Here is a 9,637-nt window from a genome sequence, read left to right as displayed (position 1 = left end):
CTGGATATAAACAAAACAAAAATAAATAAGGATTTAGAAGACTTGAACAACAATATAAACAAATTTTATCTAATAAATAGTTTTAGAACCTTTTACTCCACAGTAACAAAATAGTCATTCCTCTTAATTGCACATAGAACTTTTACCAGGAGAGACTGTATCATGATTATATGCGTATCTCAGTAAATTGAAAAGCATTCAGATCCTGCAAAGTATACTGTATAACAAACATGAGATTAAATTAGAAAACCATAATATAAGAAATCTGGAAAATTTCTAAACAAAATAAACCAACATCTGTAAATAAGATTTGGGTCAAAGAGTTTATTTTTGTACATGGTGTTAGAGAATGTTCTATTTTCATTTTCTTTTACATGTAGCTGTTTAATTTTCTCAGTACTGTTTATTGAAGGGACTGTCTTTTCTCCATTGTATATTCTTGCCTCTTTTGTCATAGATTAATTGATCATAAGTGTGTAGATTTATTCATGGGCTCTCTATCCTGTTCCATTGATATATGTATCTATTTTTGTGCCAGTACCATACTGTTTTGATTACTGTAGCTTTGTAGGGTAGTCTGAGGTCAAGGAGTGTTTTCTTCCATCTCTGTTCTTCTTTCTCAGAATTGTTTTGGCTATTCACAGTTTTTTATGTTTCCATAACTTTTTTTTTTTTTTTTTTTGATGAAAAGGATAATAGTGGCTTTATCTCTTTGCCAGGCAAAATGGAAACACAATAGGCTAACACCTCAAGAACTATGCCTCATTCATACAAGATTAATTTTTTTCTAGTTCTGTGTGAAACACCATATATATATGAATAGCATCAAATCTATAGATTACCTTGGGTAGTATGATCATTTTAATAGTACTGATTCTTCTGGTCCACAAACATGATAAATCTTTCCATCTGAAGGGAATGAGAATTTATTTGGGACTGAATGAAATTGAAAACAAGATATATCAAAATTCTTGGGATCTGAAAGTTTTAAAGTGGTACATAAAGGAAATTTTGAACTTAAAACACATAAGTAAAAGAAAAAATTAGTCTTATATTGTGACCTACATATGCTTTCTTCTTAAGACATTAGAAAAAGAAAAGTTAAGTTTAATCCAAAATAAGCAGAATTAAAGAAATAGCAAAATAACAAAGATAAAAACAAATAAAATGGAAAACTAAAAATCAAGAATGAAAATCAGTGAAATTGAAAGCTGACTTTTTGAGAGTGTCAATAAATTGGTCAAAAGTTTTAGCCAGATTGATAATGAAAAAGAACATGTGTTACCAATACTAAGATGAGAAACAAGAGTAAGATGAGGAACAGCAGTATAAATCCTATGAAACTGAAGAAGATAAGGGAAATTTATAAACAACTTTATACTAAGTTTGAAACTTAGATGATTCAAATTTCCTGAAAGACACAAACAACTGACTCTCACTCAAGAAGCAAGAGATAATCTGAAAAGCCATGTACCTATTAGAGGAATTAAAGTTTTTGGTTAAAAACATTTCTACATAGAAAACTTCCAGTCAGATGACTTCACTGATGAATTCTACCAAACATTAAAATAAGAGAAATATCAACAATACTAGCATCTAGAATATTTGACACAGAGTAGTTCAGTTCAGCTTAGTTCAGTCACTCAGTCATGTCCAACTCTTTGTGACTCCATGAATCGCAGCACGCCAGGCCTCCCTGTCCATCACCAACTCCTGGAGTTCACTGAGACTCATGTCTGTCGAGTCAGCGATGCCATCCAGCCATCTCATCCTCTGTCGTCCCATTCTCCTCCTGCTCCCAATCCCTTCCAGCATCAGAGTCTTTTCCAATGAGTCAACTCTTCGCAGGAGGTGGCCAAACTACTGGAGTTTCAGCTTTAGCATCATTCCTTCCAAAGAAATCCCAGGGCTGATCTCCTTTAGAATGGACTGGTTGGATCTCTTGCAGTCCAAGGGACTCTCCAGAGTCTTCTCCAACACCACAGTTCAAAAGCATCAATTCTTCGCTGCTCAGCCTTCTTCACAGTCCAACTCTCACATCCATACATGACCACAGGAAAAACCATAGCCTTGACTAGATGGACCTTTGTTGGCAAAGTAATGTCTCTGCTTTTGAATATGCTATCTAGGTTGGTCATAACTTTCCTTTCAAGGAGTAAGCGTCCTTTAATTTCATGGCTGTAATCACCATCTGCAGTGATTTTGGAGTAGTTATGTAATAAGTATTAATTTAATGGATTAAATCTATTTTTAGTATCTCTGTCTTCAAACATTTATGAGCACAAAGCTATGTATGTGTGCTTTAAATTTAGTTTCATTTTAGGGGTCAGTATTCAGTTAGAAATTTTTACAGATCCATAGGTGGTATATCTTCTATTCATTACTAAAATGTGCACCTATAGATTGTGAACATTCAAATTTCAAAAAAGGAAGATTACATAGTCAGAATCCCACTGTGTCCTCTCTGTATTGTGAAACTGCTCTACATTCGTCACTATACTACAAAAGTAATTGTATTTGTGCTTATGACATGTATGTGTATCTGTGTTTAAAAAAAAAACAAACCTCTTTTTATTCATTACAAAAAACCATATGACTTTGCAGTATTCTTACCATAAACAGAGTGACATCTGACCCAAATAGGAACATTGACCCAATTGCATGGCACATTTGATAAAAACCAATTTTATCATCCTTGTATATTTTTGGACTCCAGCAAAGGAAATATAATGATGCCCACATAAATAATTTGGGGAATTTGGTTGTTTTTCTCTGTATCCCAGTCATGCTTTGCTTTGCAACTAACTTGGTGTGACAGGCTATGAAACTTTCTTTTCTCTTCTATTTCCTTTCCAAAGGAAGTCTTCTAAGGTCATTTAAACAAATGTCAATTTTAATAGAGCAAGGATATGTTCTCAGGGTTTATACCTGCTTGCTCATTTACTCAGTTGTGTCTGACTCTTTGTGACCCCATGGACTGGAGCCCACCAGGTTCCTCTGTCCATGGGATCTTAGAGAAAAGAATACTGGAGTGGATTGCCATTTCTTCCTCCAAGGGATCTTCCCAACCCAAGGATCAAACTCACATCTCCTGCTTTGGCAGGCGGACTCTTTACTACCGAGCCACCTGGGAAGCACTCAGAATTTACCTAAGAGATCAATTATAGATGTTCATTGAATTTTACCTATTCTGAAAATCATGCATGCACCTACGTGTTAAGTTGTTTCAGTCATGTTCGACACTTTGTGACCCCATGGATTATAGCCCGCCAGTTTCCTCTGTCTATGGAATTCTCCAGGCAAGAATACTAGAATGGGTTGCTGTGCCCTCTTCCAGGGGATCTTCCCAACCCATGGACTGAACCCACGTCTCTTATATTTCCTGCATTGGCAGGTGGGTTCTTTACCAACTACAACCACCCTGGGAAGTCCAATGAAAATCATACACCTAAGTAAAACATATGTATTCGTTTAATATAAATGAGAGCAAAATGTGAGATGGGAGGGGATTTGTTGATAGATATTTCAATAGTTCTATCTTGGGAGATGTCCAATACTTATTTATTTCTATTTTTTAATGTAATTTTAAAATTAAAAAGTTTTTATTTGTATCCATTCCTAATTTCAATAGTTCAGAGACAAAATTGTAATAAGTATAAATTTGAATCATTATGTTTTTTAATTGTATAGATTCAGTTAAGAAGAGAACAAAGGAAATGATGTTTAAGTTGAACTTGACTTCTATTTGTTTTTGTTTTATGCTTAAATTTTTAAAGTTTTCAAGACAAATAATGATATAAAGTTTATCAGAAAAATCATTTATCTTTACCTTGTAATAAAACTTTTAAAGAATGAAATTATAGGAATATTGCTGCTGCTGCTGCTGCTGCTAAGTCGCTTCAGTCATGTCCGACTCTGTGCAACCCCATAGACGGCAGCCCACCAGGCTCCCCCGTCCTTGGGATTCTCCAGGCAAGAACACTGGAGTGGGTTGCCATTTCCTTCTCCAATGCATGAAATGAAAAGTGAAAGTGAAGTCGCTCAGTCGTGCCCGACCCTCAGAGACCCCATGGACTGCAGCCCTCCAGGCTCCTTCATCCATGGGATTTTCCAGGTAAGAATATTAGCACCGATTATTTTTTAATCCAAAAGAAATTTATTTTTTTTAATTTTATATTGGAGTATAGTTGACTAACTGGAGTAGAAAATGGCAACTCACTCCAGTATTCTGCCTGGGAGATTACATGAATGGAAGACCCTGATGGGCTTACAGTCCATGGAATTGCAAAGAGTCAGATACAACTGAGCAACTGAGCACACATAGTTGATTAACAGCATTGTATTAGCTTCAGGTTAAAGCAAAGTGATTCAGTTATATATGTTATACAGTGGGTTCTGGTTGGTTATCTATTGTAAATATAGCCATGTGTACATGTCAGTCCCAAACTCCCAATCTATCCTCTCCCTCACCCCAGTTCAATCCCCCTGGTAACCATATGCTCATATTCTATGTCTGTAGGACTGTTTCTGTTTTGTAAATAAATTCAATTGTGTCATTTGATATTTGTCTTTCTCTGTTGGACTTACTTCACTTAATAGATCTATCCATGTTGCTGTAATTGGCATTATTTCATTCTTTTTCATCACTGAGTATTATCTATTGTGCATATGTATCACATAATCTTTACCCATTCATCTGTTGATGGACATTTAAGTTGCTTCCACATTTTGGCTATTGGAAACAGTACTGCAATGAATATTGGGGTGCATACATATTTTTGAACTGTATTTTTTCCAGATATATGCCCAGAAGTAGGATTGCTGGATCATATGGTAACTCTATTTTTAGTGTTCTAAGGAATTTACATATTGTTCTCCATAGTGGCTGTACCATTTACATTCCCACCAACAGTATAGGAAGTTCCCTTTTCTCCACAAAGGAGCCTGGTAAGCTACAGTCCATGGGGTCACAAAGAGTCAGACGCAACTGAGCGACTTCATTTTCTTTCTTTCTCTAGTACTTACTGTTTATAGATTTTTGATGATGGCCATTCTGACTAGTGTGAGGAGATGCCTCATTAAGTTTCTATTTGTTTCTAATAATTAGTGAATTAGTGATGTTGAGTATCTTTCCATGTGTTTCTTGACCATCTGAATGTCTTCTTCAGAGAAATGTCTATCTTGGTCTTCTGCCCATTTTTTGATTGTTTTTTTGTTGTTGAGCCACATGAGCTATTGTAAAATTTGGAGATTAATCCTCTGTCATTTTCTAATGTTAAATATATATTCTCCCATTAAGTGGATTTTCATTTCATTTTATCAGTGGTTTCCTTTGCTGTGCAGAAACTTTTGAGTTTAATTAGAGCCTGTTTCTTTATTTCTGTTTTTATTTCCATTACTGTAGGAGATGCATCAAGAAGGATATTGCCGCAGTTTTTGTCAGTGTTCTGCCTATGTTTTCCTCTAAGAATTTTATAGTGTCCAGTGTTATACTTAGGCTTTTAATCCCTTTTGAATTTATTTTTGTATGTGATGTTAAATAATATTCTAATTCCATTTTTTTACATGTAACTATATAATCTTCTCAGAAACATCTATTGAAGAGACTGTCTTTTCTCCATTGAATATTCTTGCCTCCTTTGTCATAGATTAATTGGCCATACGTGTGTGGGTTTATTTCTGGGATTTCTATCCTGTTCCATTGATTTGTATTTCTGTTTTTGTGCCAGTACCATACTATTTTTCTGACTGTAGCTCTGTACCATAGTCTGAAGTCAAGGAGTCTGATCTCTCCAGCTCCTTTTTTCTTTCTTAAGATTAATTAAGTTATTTGCAGTCATTTGAGTCTCCATACAAATTTCAAGATTTTTTTTTCTTTCTAGTTCTGTGAAAAATGACATTGGTAATTTGATAGGAATTGTATTAAATCTGTAGATGGCTTGGGTAGTATAGTCATTTTTACAATATTAATTTTTCCAAAGAACATGGTATATCTTTTCATCTGTTTGTGTCATTTTTTATTTCTTTCATCAGAATGTTATAGTTTTTGGAGTACAAGTTTTTTGCCTCCTTGGGTAGGCTAATTAATATAGATATTATTCTTTTTGATGCAATGGTAGACAGGTTCTTTTTCTTTGATTTCCCTTTCTGAATCTTTATTGTTAGTGTATAAAAAGGCAGCAGATTTCTGTATATTTATTTATATCCTGCAACTTGACCAAATTCATTGATGAGTTCTTGTAATGTTCTGGCAGCATCTTTATGATTTTCTATGTGTAGTATGATGTCATCTGCAAATAGTGACAGTATTACTTCTTTTCCAATTTGGATTCCTTTTCTTTTTCTTCTGTAATTGCCATGCCTGGAACTTCCAATACTATGATCATTAAAAGTGGTAAGAGTGGGCATCATTGTCTCGTTCATGATCTTAGTAGAAATGCTTTTAGCTTTTCACCACTGAGTACAATGTTAGCTCTAGATTTGTCATAGATGGTGTTTATTATGTTGAAGTATGTTCCCTCCATGACACTTTCTGGAGATTTTTATCCTAAATAGGTGTTGAATTTTTTCAAAAACTTTCTGCATCTAATTAGATGATAATATGATTTTTATTCTTCAGTTTGTTGATATCATGTATAAAGCTGATTGATTTGCATATTTTGAAAAATCCTTGCATCTGTGGGATAAATCACACTTGATCGTGGTATATTGTTGGGGGCCAGCGTGAGGCACTCCGCCCATGGCAAAGGTCATGAGGAAGGAGGCTCGACATATGCAAAGACGGGATCGAGCCTCAGGAGTCCCCCTGGAAATCCTCGAGCATCTACCCCCATAACCAGAGCCTGCCTACTTTACTAATTTGTGCTCTCACCTACACCTCTGACTTTACGGAGGGCTGTCCCCCACCACCTCTTTCGGAGAAGGAGTTAACTTAGAGCTCCAGTTAATAAAAACTCCTGGGCGTGACAAGAGTGTTTTAACCTACAAACTCCTCTGAAGGTTCTCTAGCCTCCTGACAGGCTTGTCCGGCCATATGTGATTGCTCACAGCCTCCCAACTGTAAGAGGCATGAGATGCTTTAAACCTTCTAAAAACAGGTTCCTCAGAAAAGTTAAAAAACCCATTAGTATAAGTATAGTGGGCTGATTAGAAATTGTATTGGTGAAGGGTTTTTCATTTGTTGAGCCAATGTTTGTTGCTAAGTCTCCACATCCCCTGACCTTACACACATTAATGAATATATAGAAGAAATAAGTATTAACCTTTGATATTAATCACGTTAGACCTTAGGCTAAGTAAATTCTTTCCTTAATTAAAACCCACTACACCCTCACCCTATAGGAATGTAACTTTATCTGGTACCTTCGGAAGGTGGAGTCTTTTTTAAGAATAATCACCCCTGGAGAAATAAGTGTCCTGGTTGACTGACCACCGTCACAAGGAGAGGGTCATAAATTGTCAGCAGGCCCCCTGGCCAGAAGATGATGTAACACCCATAAGACCTCTGTATACATTTGCATGAAGCACCTGACTTTGATAAAAGTCGACTGCTGACCCCGCATGACTTTTGCATAACATCTCAGTGTATAAAAGTAGACCATGGAAAATAAAGAATTGGGATCAGTTCCTCGAAATACTGGTCTCCCCATGTCGTTCTCCCTCTCAAACTCTGGCTGAGTCTCCATCTGGAGCGCGGAGCCTGCCACGCTTATTAATTATGCCTGGGCTTCTAGGATCCAACCGGGGATGCCTCAGTGTCTCCTCTCCTTCGGGAGAACAGAAGGATGCCTGCAGCCTACGTAAGTGGTGCAAGCTTCTTGTCTTGAAGTTTTATTGGTTTCCCGCGTAAACCAAGCTACTCAGCCTCTTTTCTCCACTGAATTTTCCTACTGAGCTATCCTCATTCTATTACTCTTTATATCTCTAATTAATATATAATTGAAGCTATTGTATCCTGATCCTCGCTGACGCCGTCCCCGCTTCGAACTCCCTGGATCAGCCAGGGCTGGACCTCGGCAGTGTATGATCCTTTTATTGTATTGTTGGGTTTGGGTCACTAGTATTTTGTTGAGGATTTCTGATCCTATGTTCACCAGTGATATTGTTCCACAATTTTCTTTTGTTGTAGTTATCTTTGTCTAGTTTTGGTCTTGTCCCTCTGGTGGGCAAGTCCATGTAAAGGGGTGTGTTTATCAGGCAGCTTGTGCTCACGAATACTTTAAACAGCCTGTCTGCTGTCCCTGCCCTGTTGCTTGTTTAGTCTAAGGCATCCCAGCACTGGTACCTACAGGCTATTGGGTGGGAACAGGTCTTAGTGAGTAAACACTGACAGCTCCTAAGAGGGCTCATGCTTATGAGTACTCTCCAGAACTACTGCAACCAGTGGCATTGTTTCTGCAGTGAACCATAGGCGTAACTCACCACCTTTGCAGGAGACCCTCCAATACTAACAGGTAAGTCTGGCCCAGTTTCTTATGAGGTCACCACTTTTATTCCCTGGATCCTGGTGTACATAAGACCCTTTGTGTGCCCTCCAAGAGAAGAGTTTCTGTTTCCCCCAGTCCTGTGGAATTCCTGAGAGCAAACCCCCTTGGCCTTAAAAGTCAGATTCTCTGGGGGATCCTCTTCCTGGTTGCTAGACTTCTAGGCTGGGTAACCTGGAGTGGAGCTCAGAACTTTTTCTCCTGTGGGAAAACTTCTTTGGCATAATTATTTTTCAGTTCGTGAGTCACCCATACAGTGTGTATGGGATTTGATTTTATAAAGATTTCACTCCTCCTACCATCTCACCCAAAAAAGATGTCCTTTTCATTATAGGTGACTGGAATGCAAAAACAGGAAGTCAATACCAGGATAAACACCTGCCTTGTACTGATTCAGTTTTCCCTGTTTATACTTTACGTTAGGGCAGTGCTTCTCAGACTGCAATATGCATACAAATTAGCTGAGCATCTTATTACAATGCAAATTATCTTTCAGTAAATTAGAGTAAGTTCAGTAAATTAGGATAAGAGATTCTGCTTCCCTAAGAAGCTCTCAGATGATGTGAATATTGTCCATTCATGAGCCATACTTTTGATTGCAAGGACCTGAAACACAGAAATTATAATTAAGATAGTATGTGTGCTAACTCTGTAAAGACTTATTTCCAGAGTTAGCTCTGTAGCAACACAATCATGTGCCTTACAATTCGAGCAAACAGAAACTGAGAAACTTGCGGAGCACGGTGCTGTGAAAGAAGATAAAGTATATGTGAGGCTTCTACGATCACACAGCTTATAAAAGGACCAGAAATTAAAATGGACCTTCTTAAATAATAATCAAAATTCCACAAACAAAGCTGTTAGAAATGAGTCTCCACACCCAATTCATACTCTCTTCTGCTCTAAATTTTAATCAGTTATCTGTTCAGTTCTGTTCAGTCACTCAGTTGTGTCCGACTATTTGCAACCCCATGGACTGCAGCATGCCAGGCCTCCCTATCTATTGCCAACTCCCAGAGCTTATTTGAACTCATGTCCATTGAGTTGGTGATGCCATCCAGCCATCTCATTCTCTGTCATCCCCTTCTCCTCCTGCCTTCAATCTTTCCCAGCATCAGGGTCTTTTCAAATGAATCAATTCTTCCCATCAGGTA

Source organism: Bos indicus x Bos taurus, chromosome 11, assembly GCF_003369695.1.
Source record: "Bos indicus x Bos taurus breed Angus x Brahman F1 hybrid chromosome 11, Bos_hybrid_MaternalHap_v2.0, whole genome shotgun sequence".
Classification (NCBI taxonomy): Eukaryota; Metazoa; Chordata; class Mammalia; order Artiodactyla; family Bovidae; genus Bos; species Bos indicus x Bos taurus.
The sequence above is the reverse complement of the archived record's forward strand: the minus strand, read 5'-3'. Positions refer to the sequence as shown.